General features: G+C 35.7%; 1 protein-coding gene across 2 annotated transcripts in view; it reads left to right on the top strand.

The window, feature by feature from the left end:
* LOC118269264 (hemicentin-1) overlaps positions 1-18,063 on the top strand; it is a 123,274-nt gene that overhangs the window by 31,585 nt on the left and 73,626 nt on the right. The gene's annotated exons all lie outside the window — the stretch shown is intronic.

Raw genomic sequence — 18,063 nt, 5'->3', positions numbered from 1 at the left:
AATTATTTTATCTATTTTGTTAGTTCTGGTTTTGTATAAACTTTGTTTGTGCTAACTCCCAAGTAAATAGCGTAAAAATAATAAAAAACTGTTTTAGCTGTGGAAGATTCGGTTTTCTTCATTGAAATTCAATTCATGTATTGTATGTTTTATAAAACGTTTTACAAAACGTTCTTAAGCTAATACTACTGATATTCATCGGTAACATTATTGGATACTTCCATTAGAAATGGGTTTAGGTTATGTTGAGTATTATGGACACAGTTTATTTTCAAACACCGGGGTATACCTAATACCAAATTATAATTTTATAACGCTGCCATTGGGAATGTTATATTATAAGCTAATAAATTATAACGACTGCCTAAAACCTACTTAGACGGTTTGGTATATCTTAGAATACGTTACTTAGGCTTCTAAGATCTGTATGTAAGTGTAATAAATTAAATAAGAAATAAAGTGGATGTACTAATACATCCTAGCCTCCTTTAGGAAACAGACGTGACGTTAACTTCAACATAACTAATATTTATGACGTTTTTTTTCTAACATAACACTAGAATATTCAACCTTATTTCTTGTGGCAGAAGATGTAATTTAAAGTTGCTCTCTTGAAGTGTAGTCGACTTAACCAGACTAGATGAAGATTCCTGGAAAAGATAACTGAAAGATACGGTAAGTACGTAATATATGCTCACCACGTAACGCGCATGAGATTTACACATCGAGGTAAATATACATATGTGACTAAAAATGTATATACTATTTGGAATCCTCTTATGACTTAATTTAGACCACATATTTGTTTCATCTTGGCTGACGATATTCGAAAAATGATCGAAATATGCCCAGTAGGTAAGGCAAAAAGTACATTATTCTCTATGAGCTAATTTGAACACTCTTTTACAAATACAGCATTATAACAGCAGCGCCGCATGTCCGTAACATTTCTAGACAACCTACAAAATTACACCCCTTCTGTGGTCAAAGTACATGGAGCTGTTCACACAGAATTTAATACTTGAATTATTTAATTATTTATTTTGTTTGAAGATTTTTTTAAATTTTCAGTTCTAGTTGATTTATTTATTTTTTCTGTAGACTTGTAGTTTCATTTAGGTCACGTGAGTGATCTCCATACTGTATATGACTAAAAAATTACCTATATTTTATCTAAATAATTATTTAGCACCAATCTCGATAACGTCTAGGTTCATTTTGAGACATGTGTCAAAATCTAGATGAAGTCTGAAGAAGGTACCAGATTAAGGACGATGATTGATTAGTTTAGGAATTGATTTGAATCCTAGACTCAATCCAGATTACTGCTGCGGACTGCCTAGCGGGTTGCCGGGCAGATTTGGACAGCAGTGGCCACTTGTAGGCTCTTGATGTGACGTGTACAGAAACAACTTAGGACCTGAGCATATATCTTTAATTAGGTTTCCGTTGACGGTTAATTTAATTTCCATATAAATGTGTTAACTATGTGGCATACATTTTTTTATATTGGATACTCTATAAACCTTTGCGTATTTCTAGGGATAACTAACTTTAATACGTTACGGTATGATATGATATATAAAATAAATAATACACTTTATAGCTTCATAACAATGTCATTCAAAAAGGTCAGGTGGAAACTAACCCATAATCAGTACGTGCAGGTACTATTGACTCAATATAGAACAAAAATACAGGAAAATGGTATCATAGGAGAAAGGGCAAACACGTGGCTTATTATAGTATTTCTAAATCCCCATGAAAGTTTCGATTTAAGCACATTTGTATTATGATAGGTTTTATACCGAACAGCCGAAAATTTTTGCGATTTTTCCTTATATTTGGCTTCTTTACTTACTTAGTTACTTAGGGTATGATTCTTCTATATTAAAGCACGTTTTGTTACAAAATTGTTTTAGTCTTAATTTTAATACTCGATAGAACCTCTGCTTACCCCTTCGGGATAAAATAATAAAAGGCGTGACAATACGTCGAATTAAATTGCAAGACAGTTTCTCAAACTAGGCATACATATGATTGTTTCTCCTAATTATTTCAGCAAAACATTTATGTAGAACTATGTATGATAATATATAATTCTTAAATGCTTGCTACATCTTAACAATTATGTGCTTTACCGCTGGACACATGTAATCACGCCATGAGTTGCACTATCTACCTATAAGCCCCTTAACAGGAGGGAGGCTAGTTACCAAGACATCTATGGTCCATAACCGACAAAACTAACCACATAAATGTATGGGATGGGTGTTCGTAAAGTAAGTAATAGGTTCCTTGTTCTATGTATGTTTGTGTTTAACCCAACCATACCTGTTGTATTAAGATAGGGTTGAATTTATGAATTGATTTGCATGTTTAGTTTACTGCGTAATGTTGTTGTTGTTTGTAAATAATAATATCATTGTTGTGTTAAGTTTTAAGGGCCAAAATCGCGTATCTAGTCTGCCTAATAGGAGGAGGAGTAGGAATGGGGAGGTTTTTACTTAGTAAGAGTCTGATACTCCTTCTTGCCTCGCTCAAGGGGAGAGAAGTCATTGAATTATTAAATTTGTCCCTCTTAAAAATGTGTGCCTACTTAGTTAGTAATTTTTATCTCATAAAGAATCTATTATTGAATTTAAAATTAAATTTGGAATTTTTCAATAAGTTTTAAATAAGAATAAGATTTTGTCCAGTATTTAATCTTGTTATAAAGTCTTGACTACGGTTTTTAGCTAGAACCAAAATTATTACAGCAATTTCAATTTCGAAAACTTCTGGCATTGTACCAAGTATCTGTCTATAAATAAAACGTAACTAGCAAAAGGTTTACAAGTTACTCTGCCTACCCCTTTGGGAAATAACATGTGTGATGTTATGCATAAATATCGCGTTTTTTCATGTGTCCGTTGGTCTGTTTATTAAAATTATCATTTTTATTGCGCGCTGTTGATCACGACTCGCCGGCGGTTACAGTTACTCAAGGCCGCGGGTCAAAATCCGAAACAACAGCTGGTAAACCATTTATATGGTTAAATAGAAATAATAAAATATAACTATTAATGTAATTTTCTTTGAAAATGGTTACAATAATTACTTATATGGCCAAGATCCAAGAAAAATAGTACCTACAATACTTTTTTGACTCTTTACGTCTGTCAATACATTACCCTCGTTCCATATTGAAATAATAACCATTATTCTTCTATGCCTAATAATTCTGATTGATTTTTCTTGTAGATACGTAATTACATACTTCCATCTTGTATAATACTTAGGTAGCCTGATTGGGATTACTCTATGTCTAGGCTCCAGCTGACAATGTTACTGTCATCCATGTCTTCCCTAATCTCCTCACCAGAACCTGCTTAACATCTCAGCAGTACAGGTTCTATAGGATCTAGGAGAAATTAGGTCAAGTCGAGCCACAATTATGTGTGTAGTGTAATTCTGGATGTTAGTATCTACGTGTGTTAGTTAGTAAAGGAAAACCTAACCGTAAATGTACATAATTTATTTCTAATAATTATATTTACTTACATTTTAACTTTCGTAGTATATACTGTAGCAGCGCGACAGTCGTCTAGTCGCGTCGCGTAGCGTGGCTTGAAACTAGTCGAGGTTCTCGTCAAATGATTACGCGAGTAAGCCGTAAAATATAATAATTAATAATTATATAAACGGAAAATTACATAGGTGTAGGTAAAATACATGAAATATATATATTTTTTTAATAATTGTAAGTATAATTGGCATGCATAACTATACTGGCAATTTAAAATATCAGACAGACAGACATGTAAAGAGTCAAGAAATAGGTTAACTAGAAGGATTTTATGTAGAAAATGCAGTCAAATCTCGACCACTGGGCGATCTCTTTAGTAAAATTAATTTTGCCTGCCTCTTTGTGGAGCGACAGGGGTGATGATATGATATCAAACCCGCATACTGCAATGCTGTTGAAATTAAATACTAGCTTTTACTTTGGATTCAGACTGAAATAATTTTAAGACCATTTAAAGTAGATTTGAGTTTGAAGATTCGCAATAACTGTTAACTCTTGATAGCTTTATGAATCGCTGGTTTTTAAATTTGGTAATGAAGTCATGCATTATTTTTACTACTTTAGATATTAGTTTAGTCGACTATTAAAATTATGATGACTATATTTTTAATTTTTATTAACGTGTATACTGCCTATGCCAGTGCACGAGAGAACAGCAACTTAGGAATGCAATCATGATAATTATTTAAAAGGTACGCAGAGCACCTAGCTTCACTGATGGACCGACCGACTAACTGACTGACTGACTAACGGACTATTATATTTTTTAACATTTACAAAAGTATCTACCTACCTACCTACCTTTTATGGTGCAGTTGAAACAAATGCATTGACTGTCTCATTTTCCACCATCATGTCATACTACCGACGCTTCCATGATACCGTTTAAACCCTGATTTCAATGAACCAATGAGTTATGTCGTGCATTTCCCGAGTCCGCCCAGTATCACCAGGCCATCGGTCATATTTATTTATGATCCAACGTTTTCCTTTGCAATCATACGTGTATTGTTCGTTTATTACGCCGCCATGCCTATAATTACCCTAAACATATACAGAGATGTATATTATAGTTTTTATTTGAAATTTAAAACATAATTAGGACCTACATTGGCTGTGGACAATCGCAAGGGTAGCGCTCCAACTTGAAGCACAAGTTGGAACAGGGTGGTATTTAGTCAGTATGAGTCTGATGACACTCTCTCTCAAGAGGTTGGAGACCTTTAATCATTTCTTCCCCTCTAAAAATTATATCTGTACATGTCATTAAAAGGCTGGATTTGTGCCCAGTATTTGGCAATAGACTCGAGGCTCACCTCACATACATGGGACTTATAACACAAATGGTGAAAAGTGGGTGTACATTATAATATATATAGCTATATATAGCGGCATTACGTACCGTAATGTGCACCTCTGCCTACCACTTTGGGGATAAAAGGTGTGACGTATTAAAAAAAGGAATTTATTAAAATCTTTTTGCCCATATCAGAAATTAAAGACAGTGTTCTGTATCCTCGTTTCATCCTAGTCTAAAGAATACAAAGTCGTATATAGAACAAGGTGTCCTATCTAATCAGTAGGGACCCATTCGCGGACCTCTATTTGAAAAGCCGATACGACAGACATTTCAGTTCCCAAAACATTGGCCCGATAACGTTTTATTTGCAAAATATTTGGTCCACTTCCTTTTGTGTCTGTTATTCTGTCCTAGTATCACCGCATGTGTCGTTTTAATATTCCACCCCGCCATAAAACACTGTTTTCCAGAAAATACTGAGTTATCAGACAAATATAGCAAGCTAAATATTATTTTTCATACGAAATTACACTATGTTATTGACCTCAATAGTGAGCTAGGAAAATAAACGCTTACAGATTTACTAACAACGTTCACATATGTACAAATAGGTTTTTGTGTGATGTAACATTATTTTCTAAGTTGTAATAAAGAATTCCGAACTACTATTATCTTATGTAATCTTGGTAATTGTAGGATAACAACAAGATAAATAAACAACCAACTTCACATATACATATACATAGACAAATCACCCACAAAAATAGACCTTCGCACTAAAAAAACAAAGACGCATTTTATAACAAATTCGAGTCATCCAAACACGAATGGTTCCCTAGTATCCAGTCTCCCGTTTTCCCCTGTAACGGACAGTGATAAGTTAGGTCGAATTTAATGTTAATGCTTAATGAAAATTACATTACAACCCACGACTTTTCCGTGAATTCCCTTTGTTTATTAATGTCTGCCATTACAGTGATACAACAACAGTTAAATAATTACACACGATGATATGAATCACAAACGTAATGAATGAGAAACCATAACATTTGTGGTAAACATTCATTCGAAGTGTATATAGCTGTTACGGCGTCTGTTTGTTACATTTTTTACTAACAAACGTGTAAACTTGAATGAGTGAAAGTGATTTTTCAAAACTTAGAAGAAGAAGCAAAAATAAATGAAGAAAGAAAACAAAAGCATAATGATATGACCTGTGGCTATTTTCTGTAACTACCATAGCTTGCTTATGGGCAGCCGTGCTCTATTGTAGGCCGCATTATCACTTACCATCAGGCAAACGTCGACCCATCAAACGTAAAAAAACCACCCCTGAGGGAGCATTTAAACTAACCCCTTACCTGCACTGTTAGGTATCACTTATAAGTTGGTGAACACGCCGGTTTCCAAATCTTGTACTTATGCATGTAATAAAAACAAGTAAATGTTTGAAATTACCTACTAATTTTATTATAAAACATCGTTACCTAACACTTGGATTTCCTACAACGTTGTGTGTGTGTGAGTGTAAGCGGTGCACTTCAGTTTAAGCACCTTTTTCTTAGAAGGCATTACATTGTATACACTGGGTAATCAATCTTGTTTCCAATCAAACTTTGCATATTTTTCACACTATGTAGCTTTTTTAATGTAATAAGCCGGTAAACGAACAGACCGATCACCTGATGGTAAGCAATCGCCACCGCTCATGGACACCCGAAACTCCAGAGGTGTTACAAGTGCGTTATCGGTTTTTGGAGAGTTAGGAAATTACGGATTGTTAGGTAATCGGGGTTTAGATTTAGATTGGGAAAGGGAAGTAATTGGGCCCCCAGTAACCTCACTCACACAACGCAAGCGTCGTGTCACGTCGGTTTTCTGTGTGGCCGTGGTTTTACTCCGGTCAAGCCGGCCCATTCGTGCCTAAGCATGGTTCTCTCTCACTTTTTACAGCTACAGAATTTTTTTTTTGCATAAATCCATCTAAGATTTCAATTAAACTTGTCATACGAACACATCATAGCTAATAGTACCTAACACATACATTAACAAAATATTAGTTTATATCCCAAAATAACACGAGTAAAGTCATATGCAAAATACAAGTCATACAAAAACATTCGAATACATTTAACAACGAAACTACGTGTAGATGATTACAGTTAACAAACTATTAGTCACGTGTAAAACAATTGACGTAATTTCAACATTTATGTCGAATGGTAATGAATGACAGAAAGTATTGAAGCACCATGTATCATTGTGCACAGATTAAAAATTGGTTCGTATTGATGTTTAAATTGGTTTATTGCGGTGAGGCGGTTGTTTGTGGTAGGTACCTAGTTCTTTTTTTGAAAATTAATTTGAGTTTTAGAAAAAAAAATATTATTGTTAAAGTGAATGTTTGTGCGGATGTTTATTAATTTTTCAGGCAAATAGTTAAAAAATCGGTCATCAAGTCCGAAACCTGGTTTTCATAGAAATTAAAACACGAGACTGCATTGATTAAAATTTCCACAGAAAACTCGGTATCTCTGGTGTTTAACTAATATTTGGTCTTACTCAAACCCAGAATTTGAAACCTCATTGCAGCCAATCACACGAATAGGTCATTCAACGATTGGTAATAAAAAATAACACACCTTACCTGTCTACTTACATATGTGGCTCCGGCTCGAAGCAGGAGTAGGAACGGGGTAGTTATAATTTAGAAAGAATGTCAAATGAGAAAGAATGTCAAAGAGGGAGAAGACATTTGACGATTTTACTCTTCAAAAAAAAAAAACATAGACTGACCTACTGATATAATCAAGAATCGACTGTAAGTTCATAAACTCATAATTTAATTAGCAACTTACTGTAAGCTGTCATTAATTATTAAAATCTGCGTACGACAAGACGGAGACTTCTATGAAGCCACCATCTTGGATTAATATGCCGGTGCCGGTGAGAGTACACACAGTGCCATATCATAATCCCAACTTGCAGCCAACTTGGCGCCCCTCTGATGTGGATAAGTCTGTAGACTGATGGCGATAGACTCGGCTGAATAATAAACACTTCATCGCTGAATATAGACAGTTTGTACTTCTTTAAGATAATTCTTACACTAAACTATTTCTTCTTAGATGGCCTCGTTGGTCGAGTGGTTGTATGTGCGACTGTTGGGTAAGGGGGTCTCGGGTTCGATTCCTGGGTCGGGCAAAGTATTATTAGGATTTTTTTTTGGTTTTTCGAAACTTTCTCAGTAGTAGCACCTAGTCTGAAAGTATATTATTATGGCAATAGGCTCACTCCCTATTACATAGGACTTATGCATAAATAGTGAAAAGCGACTGTACATTATACATTATGTACCGTAATATGTGCCTCTGCCTACCTTCGGGGATAAAGGTGTGATAATAAACATTCTTCTTAGAAGCGATCAATATTTACTTCGAAACTTCTGTAAGTAGTCCCTTAATTTGTTAGACGTATTAAGGCTACTGGCAAAGAGCGACGTACCACAAGTACACCAGTGTAATTCTATAACGAACTTAATGTTAATATTTACGAGTTTGACCTAAAAATTAAGTAAACAATGAAGTATAATTTGTGAGTATACTCACGTCAACTTAAAATACTTAACAATTAAGATTATCCTGGCTTAGCGGTCAGCAACCCACCGCCCGACCGTTCTAATAGATATCGGTTTTTATCACCTTCCATTGTCCAAAGTTAGACAAATATAGCACTTAAAGCGCAGGTCTTAAAGTGCAGATGCTTAGTAATGGCCGGCTTTCAGGAACTAAATGGCCGTTCACATCCAGTGCTATTGACGTAAGGTTTTAAAGGAGATTAGCAAACTATGCAGGAAATACTACGGTGGGTTTTGTACACAAAGAATTTGTGGGTTCTTACTTTTGTAGTGCGGTAGGTCACACCACTATAAGGTTATAGAAATTATGTATTAAATGATAATTACTACCACAGATGGGGCCCAGTAGGGCTGAAGCCTGATTCGGAGCTGCGGACTACCTAGCGGGTTTACCGGGGCTCCGGCTCGAAAAGCAGGAGTAGTAACGGGGTGGTTTTTACTCAATAAGAGTCTGACACTCCCTCTCGCGTCGCCCAAGGCGTTAAAAGTTATTGGATGATTTTTCCTATTTAAAAAAAGATAATTTTTATTCTTAAAGTTTCGCTTGTACTCTTCAGAAATATTTTCCGACCTAAAAGGTGCATTTTATAAGAACCACTCTAACAAGTAATAGTTTTTATAACAAGAAAAAAATAAATATTGAGCAAACTGTTCTTTGTGGTCTTATAATGAAGTTAATTTATATCGGGACACTATTAAACTAAAGTAGATAAAGAACTGTTTCAAAAGATTGTAGAGACGAATAATATCTTGGATTTGAAGTATTTCTTTGATCGTTCTCTGATGACTGAGAATCATGATCATCCTGGTATCACCCTGGATCAGATGAAATTTTGGCGCAGGTCTTTAGCAATTTGTATAGTGGCGTAGACTGTAGAACCGCGATGCTGACTTGTCCTTGAGCTAGTGAGTTGGGGGATCGCTCTCTTCCCCTTCTCCCCTGAACTCAATTTGAAGTATAACAATATAGTTATGTAGTTTCTCATTAGAATGGCAAGGGTTCCGAATGCGTTACTAACAAAATCATAGTGCATCGTGCTACCGGCTGCCAAGTATGGTAATTAGCCCATTGTTTCTCCGTAACGCTGCGCGGAACGTGCCCTGGTGATAAATAATTCTGTACACACATTCGTCACGCCTGCAACGCCACGGGATGGGCAGGGAGATACGTTTTGCGGTAATTTACTCTGAATTAAGTAAGCTTTTCATTCAATTTCATACGTGCCAATTCGTGAATATCTTTATGTGAGCATTTTTTGGGGGTATATCATCCAATGACTTCTCCCGCCTTGGGTGAGGCGAGAGGGAGTGTCAGATTCTTACTGACTAAAAACCACCTCGTTCGTACTCCTGCTTTTCAGACCGGAGCCTGGGTAATCTGTTAGGCAGTCCGCCGCTACGAATCTTTATGTGAGGTTGGGCATCAACTCGTAGTATACGACCTTAGAATGTGAATAGACAGTTTTCAAACGTTATCCATAAAAGAGATGGGTAGTGATTTCGTATCCAGTGAAATAGTTACCAAACCATTATGGTTCTTATTGATTTGCTTGCAATACACCTGCCTATCACAATCTTAACTTCTCATCGACAATGAAAATCCCAAAAAGCTATGGAATATTCAATCTAATTCACGCCTGCCCCTTGCAATAGAACCAATTATTCGTATTTATTTTGATTGAATGCGATTTTCCCAATGTTTGGCGTCGACACTAATAAAACTTTTTGGGGCAATCATGGGAAAAGTTGAATTTGATTGGTCCCATTCAGTGTTATATTGGGACCTTCTCGCACCGTTCAATGGTGTTATGGGAAAATAAAGTTAGTGAGTTATTTTATAAAGGTTCCTATGTTATTTTCACCAAATGTTTTTATATCTATTGGCCTTCTTTCCTTTTGTTCTTGATGTAATTCGTAAAATGTGAAAAGATGGATGGATTGTGAAGAATGATATGACAGATAGAAAATGTATTACGTTCAGAGTATTTTGAAGATCGATAGACAATATTCTTATTGACTAAGTTAAGTTAAGAAGCATCAAATAGAAAAACGATAATGCTGATAGTAAAATATTAAAGAAAATAAATCCTTCAAGAAAAGAGTGTATTCCTTCTTAAAAGGCCGGTGATGCTCCTGTGACTTCTCTGGTGTTGTTCGTGTCCATGGGCTGCGCTGATTGCTTACAATCAGGTGCACCGTCCATATTCTATAAAAAATCTAGTTACATAGGTACACAAATCTAGTCCACTAGCAGAAAGTGACCACAATCGAACGACCCAACTAAAATCACTCCATCCACTAATAGACTTTCGCACGTCAGAACACCGTTGGTACAAAAAAAGCGCTGCAACAACCCGCTGGAGTGCTGACACGGCTACACAATCAATATGAACAATCAATCCGGCTAGCCTTTAACAAGTGCGCTTGATTCAGCCCACAACCTCGCTAGATACAGCTGTATATTAGAATTTTAGTAGCTTCAGAACACAATCTCTTCTAATATTTAATTCAACACAAGTACAACTGTGGAGAATCGGAAATCCCACTATGTACACAGCTTTGCTTTCCAACTTTTCTAGTTCTCGAGTAACATAATAAATTGTATGGGTTATGTTTTAACGAGAGGTTTTCTTGGGGTTTATACTTATACTTCTTTGTCAAGCGAATATAGAACTAGATTTTAGATAGGTAAAGTGTTAAATGAAATAGGTAAATTATTACTTAGTCGACCCTATATTAGTGTTATTTATCTACTCTAGAACCAATGGATGTTTATATAGCACGGAGTCTAGAATTGAGCCCAGTTTATTGCGATAGGCTCTCCCCCTATTACATTGGACTTATAACACAAATGTGTATTTCTGCTTACCTTTTCTGCGATAACAGAAAAAAGCGTGATATTGTTTATAATTTATAAGTGTCCCATCCTTACTACGTATACCTATAACAATTTTGAATTCAATGTTAATTAATGTTGTTAGGTTTTAAGATTTGGCTCACACAGTCAACATACTACCTACATACCAATAGGTACACAGCAAAAATATTTGCACCGGAACATTTTTTCTTGTTTAATTTACCTTTATAAATACGCGTAATAAACTCAGAGAGTATTTAGGTAGGCAATTAGCCGGCGTATTTCCAATTATTTTGAGGATCGTCTTTGGTTGGACCAGATGGGACCGAATATAAATATTTTCCGGGCAATACTAACCGACATCGGAAACTAAATTACTGCCGACATCAAATACTGGGTGATAGCTTCGATGGTGCTAGGTCGGGACCAGGGGTAGCGTCGACAAGGATGAATAATTAATCTAATTTAGGTAGCTGTTTAGTTTGCAAATAATAAAGTATGCGAAAAGGGAAAGATTGTAACTACCGAGTTGGAGGTCTGAGGTTAGATTTCTAAATTGTGCTAGAAATGTTCTCCACTGCCTCTTTACATTTTTTTCCTGTGTCATGGGTGCGTTTACAAACATACAAGTTCACATACACGTGACACCCAGACCCAAAATAACAATTTGTGGATCACACAAAGAGTTGCTCCGTCTGGTAATCGAACTCGTTACACGTTGCACGGCAGCCACTTGCCCAGCTACCGCACCAACCGTGCAGTCGTAGTCAAATAGGAAAAGCTGTCCTGTAATAAAGCTACGATAAAAAAGACACACTGTTCATCTCAAATATATTACACCATTATCGTAAAAGCAGTCAAATAACGAACCATGAAAATATTCTCTATTTACAAGAAGAAACTACATAAGTAAATAACGTACGGGAAATACTCGAGCTCGGAGGCTCGGAGAATGCTCGAATGTGCTCGAGAATCACGTGTGTGAGTGTGTGAGTGTGTGACTGTTCTCGTTATCAGGCCATCTTCACGCCTTTCAGCTCACTCGTAATGAGCAACCGTTAAACTCATGCAATACTCGATTCGAAAGGAAATATTCTAGATTATTCTTACTTACGATATCGACTATGAATAACAATGTGCCTATAGCGGCCATAGCCACGATTTCGGTTACGTATAAAATTCTTTATTTTTATTAAATCGAGGTTCGAAATGTTTTAGTTTCATGGCAGGTGATTTTACTTTGATATCGGTTTCGCGTTTATTTTTCGACCCGGTATTATACTGGTATTGAACTATACGGCCCTTTGAAATCACCAGTCTGGGGTTTAGAAAAAGAAAATATAATATAAACGTTAATAGAAATATAATAGAATTGGTATTCAGATGACGATTAGAGAACAATTGGAACCTTATATGAATAGGAATAAATATGCAGGTTGAATTGAAAAACCAAATCACCAATTTCCATTGTGAAGACGGCCACGGAAAACAGAATTCTGCGGATAACATTTTGCAACGGAAGACGTTTAAAGCGCTTATCTCGAGGAGTCTTCGAAACGCTTGAAAACCATCGTTTTAAGCCGTTTCCAAACACGAAGTAACTTCTATACACCTTTTATACCAGTTTTTAAAAGTTTTACAACAAAATAAGCGTTCGGTACTAAAAATGAACACCAACAAAAAGTACTTAGTGAACTCCATTCAAGACACAATACGGTTTGATACGCCCGTCCCGCGGTTAGCGCTTTGTGTGAAATATTTGTAATCTTCATAAACTGCTGTAATGGTGCCGTGGGGTCCTGACGACTCCAGCCTACCCTTTTATGCGGCAAATACGCTTTCAACTTACGATATGGGACGTTCATTAGACACTTGGAAATAAAGGGCGGTTAAATTGAATAAGTACGTGTGTTTCGGGAGCGTTTTGTGACACAATTTTGTTTTATTACCTTTATGTGTAATGGTTGTATGTAGTAGATAAGGATAGTAGCTTGTATTCTTCCCAGTTTTGGATTAGATTTCTTACACCTTCACCTTTATCATCAGTTTTAACTATAACAGTTACAAATTCGTTTTCCTTTAAAGCCAGTATGTTTTGTAATAACTATCGTAAGACATACTAAATTAACTTAAAAATTACGGTTTACACACGTACATTATTGGAGAAAAACTACTTTGTAGTACAGTAGGCTGCGCGACAACGCCGCGTCTGTGCACGCTGGTCATGATGAAAAGCCCCTCTGTGGCTTAAAACTAGTAGAGCTTTTCTCAATTAATGTACGCGAGTAAACAGTGACTTTTATGTTAATTATTAAATATATTTAAAGTATTATAAGTAGTAGCCAAAGTAAATTCCAGAATCGTTATCGAAAACTCATTAGACATTAAGTATTAACGGTATAACATTCATTCGTTCTAAGCATTCATAAGTTAAAAAAAAATGTCACACCACGTTACCTATATTTCCTTTGATAAATAATCTGCCACCGGGCTAATTAATGCCACACTATGAATGTGTGTCGAAAGGACTTCAGTATTCTGAACCCTCTCGCTTCCTATATCGACTATTGGTCCTTATTCCTTACTTTTTCCAATGGAAATGTTCGTCAAAGGAGAGTGGAGAGCAAAGAGTCGAGAGTCTCTGTGTATCGTTAGGTTTAACGTGAATACAAACTTGATAGCGATGCTCGCTTTAATATAGGTTGGTAGATGGTAGCTGTTATGTCAGTCGATTTTATGGTCACTTCATTGCTTTTTTGCAAATGATTTTGTTTCACCCATAAAATATATTATGTCCAAACTACTTTAAACTTTCTTTTATACATGATAAAGATGAGATTTAATAGATATGCATGGTGCTTAAGTATATTCTTACTTGGTTACAATTAAAAGATCGAATCCAGTTGCTATGTAAATAAAAAATATTTATTTCATATTGATATCTGTACGCCTTTCAAGTACTTCTTATTATCTCTAATTACCTGATTCAGTTCCTTTATAATACAAAGTTAACTAATTTTAAATACCAGACTAAAATTAAAAACTGTTCCCACCAATCTTAGCCTAAATCACACAATCGAATCTAACTAAGACTCAATGCCGCCCTAACAAGGAAAACTCCAACAGAAAGAAAAATGGTACCTGTTTTATATCTTGTCAGTCAGATCGAATTATTTCGTTCTTCCTTCGATATACCGTATCAGGGACTAAGGTACTTCATGTTAGACTAGGTACCTATAGATATAAGTTTTTAAACTGACATGGTCATTAACACTATCATTAGAACTTGAGACGGGATATTTACCATGTTTGTTTATGTCTATGAGTTTCCGATATTTCGGCACTGTTGCAAGTGCCATGATCATGGCAGGTAGACATAGCAGACAGGCAGACGACAGGTAGATACCTACAGGTCTAGTTAGACATGTAGTACTTAAGTAGAACACTAAGTGAGATTCAGCACTAAGTAACGATTAGCACCTGATTCGACCTGTTCAGCACAATTGTAAGCACTAGATCACAATTGACGCATAATTAGTGACAGGTTGACATCATTAGTGATGCTTATCGTAGTCAGTGTTTACTGACCTCTATTGCTGACATACAGCATAACATGAGGCAGAGGGATGGGGTTTTATAGGAAGACAATGTATAAGTATATTAAATAGAGGTAATAAAATAATATTTGACACATATTTTTTATTTTCTCATATAAGATAGCAATACTTGGATAAAACGAATCAAAGTTTGAAGTTGGATTGCAAGTAAAGACGTCATTTCTACGTAGAAAACGTACCTAGAATTGACCTCACGAGATATATCTTCGAAAGTATTTGTTTCTGTAAGAAAATAAGAAATACGTATCTAATATTTTAAAATGATTTACAAGACAGACATTAAAATAAAAATTTGTCATCTACTCTATTGAGACGTAAGTATATGAGGCTGTTACGGTTCATGAATGAATATGAAGCTTATCCTCCTCTTTTCATCGTCTTTCACCTTTAACATATTTATAAAAAATATTATGAAAATAAAAATTCCAATAATACCTTTGAATATCCACATAATCACTACTAATGGCCACTCACCTCCGTACTATTAAAAATACCGTTCGAATTTAAAATGAGAACGCATAAAATAAAGGACGTTCGAAAAGTCTAATTCAATTTTCGAAAAATGGAACGAAAATTCAACGTTCCCGAATTGAAATTCAAAATCGGGAAACTAGGCTCAAAAACTAAAAATACCCACGGTTGAAAATCTCGGGTTTTAAGCCCGAAAATCGTTCTATTTTCGGTATGGAGCAGGAATATACTATTTTATAGGTTTTTTCAACGCACGGTGGATCATTTCCTTTTATGAATTCGTAATGTTCCGCGTTGGAAATGTAAAAATAGTAGTGCGTGGGTGGCAATGGTGGCAACAATGCTTCGTTCCAAGCTATCAGTCATTTACGTGTCAATTGAACTTTAGTTAATGTCAAACATTTAATCATGAAGGATCAGTTTGTTTTCACTTTGCCCTAGTTTATTGACAACGCTAAATATTCCTTAGAAATTATGTTACGGTCACAAATATGTGAATATTCAAGAATCTTAACTTTATTGTCTTAAGTCTTTCCTTTAACAATTTTTTTCATGTTTATAGCCTGTTTAAGGATGCTTTCCTACCAGAGATGTGCTATGCTACGTTGCTGTTGATGCGTTTGGCTTCTATCAATCATATTCTTTGATATATCATAGCACTGATGGAAATGGACTCAGCTAAGCTGTTTTTTATACAGAAAGATGCGTGTTATGGATGGCTTTCCTACTATCGATACATCGTATACTCAAGCTGCGCATCTTACTTGCAACATAGTTTCAAAGCTTAGCTATTACAATTTCGTTGCATAGCTACATAGCACATCTCTGGTGGAAAAGCGTTAAAGTACAGACACGTTAAAAGGTCTAAAAATACATCGAATTCGTTCATCTGCCAAAGGACGCTTTGTTCGTAGGGAGCAGAGGCAACATGTAATCTATTAATTAAATGGGAGTTCAAGGCGCATTTCATTCATGAGTCCAGTAATTCAGTAGCTATAGCAACATTATTTGAATTACTCGTACAAAGTCTAAATAATAACAAGGCTAATTAATTAACTAAACGACAACAAAGATCATGGAACGTTTATTTATATTGAAACTCTTTTGTTCCGGCATTTTTTATTTTTGTATTAATTAAAATGTCCAGGTAAAGGACACAGAGGGAAACGGTACATTTTTAATAAACATTTTTTTGAACTGTCCTCTTGGTGGTTGGTGCAAAGAAGTGACTTACGACCAAAATACGATTTGGGTTTTCTATTTGTTTTTAAAAAACGTTGCCTCACACTAGGATTTTCTTCTGTGTCGTGGGTGCGTTTACAAACATACAAGTTTACATGCACATGGTACCCAGACTCAAAACAATAATGTGTGGATCACACAAAGAGTTACTTTGTGCGTAAATCGAACGCGCTACACGTTGCACGGCAGCCAGTAGCCTCGCAACTGCGACAATAGTGCAGTCGTTTTCGGGATTCTAGGAATAAAAGAGCCTGGAATTGTATCGGGTTTATGGCAATAGACTTGATCCGTTTTACACGAGACTCATACCACACATAGCCAATAGTTTGTCACATGTAAAGTAGTTGTTAGCACCAAGTCTGATCATTTCTGTTTACTGCGATATTACGACAATATGTAATTATGACTTAATATGCAACTTTATTTACTTAACCAGAAAGTTTAAAATTAAGTTAAGTTGGCGTATATTTAAAAAAATGTTTCCAAAAAATCTTTCATTTAGTATTTAGTAGACGTGTGTTGGATGTCCATGTCCTTCATTCGGTGAGTGGACTGACGTTTGATTGAGCATCCCACAGGCTCGTTACATAGGCCCGATGTCGGTCGGAAATGTCCCGAATCTGCCCGAATGTAGGTCGGTTTCTGCAAACTGGTTGAAGCGTACCTCAGGGATTTTGTTATTGCATTTTCTTAGGACGTTGATTCCTAATTATTGAGCTCTTGTCACAATGCCATAATGTTAGTAGGTGGATGGTGTTTCGTTAATGACATAAAATGGTAACAGATAAAAAGTAGGCATTACATACAATATACATAGATACATAACCTCACGCCTGTCTCCCAATGGAACGCCAATCGCTACAAATCTTACATACTTTTCATCAAAAGTCATCAAGCTTTTCATGTATGCTTGTCGGTTAAGGGCACTTTTAATTACAAGTATGCTTTAGTTTCCTCTTCAAATACCTATATTATAATTACGAGCTACGCAAACGATTTTATCGAGAGTATTATTCTAAAGCCACAAAAATATGCTGGGAGACTAATCTCTGTAAACCCACTAGAAATTCTCACAGGCGGCTTAGACTACAGAGAGAGAAAAACTGACAAATAAACAAAAGGAAATACAAACACAAATCCAGATCGGAATGGATTTGAAGTGAACGATTTTTATTTCATAACACTAGAGTGGGACCTCTGTCAGTCAATCAGTCATTCTGACCGGACTTTTGTAGTTTGTTCTATTTATTAGTATTTCTAGTTGGTTCTAGTCAAGGGATTTCAGTTATAGGATCAATAATTCTCGATTGGGTAAAGTGAGAAAACTATAACGATAAAGCTACAATTTCTTTTTTGTTTTGTTTTCATAAT

Source organism: Spodoptera frugiperda, chromosome 2 (assembly GCF_023101765.2).
Source record: "Spodoptera frugiperda isolate SF20-4 chromosome 2, AGI-APGP_CSIRO_Sfru_2.0, whole genome shotgun sequence".
NCBI classification, from domain to species: Eukaryota; Metazoa; Arthropoda; class Insecta; order Lepidoptera; family Noctuidae; genus Spodoptera; species Spodoptera frugiperda.
The sequence above is the reverse complement of the archived record's forward strand: the minus strand, read 5'-3'. Positions and strand labels throughout refer to the sequence as shown.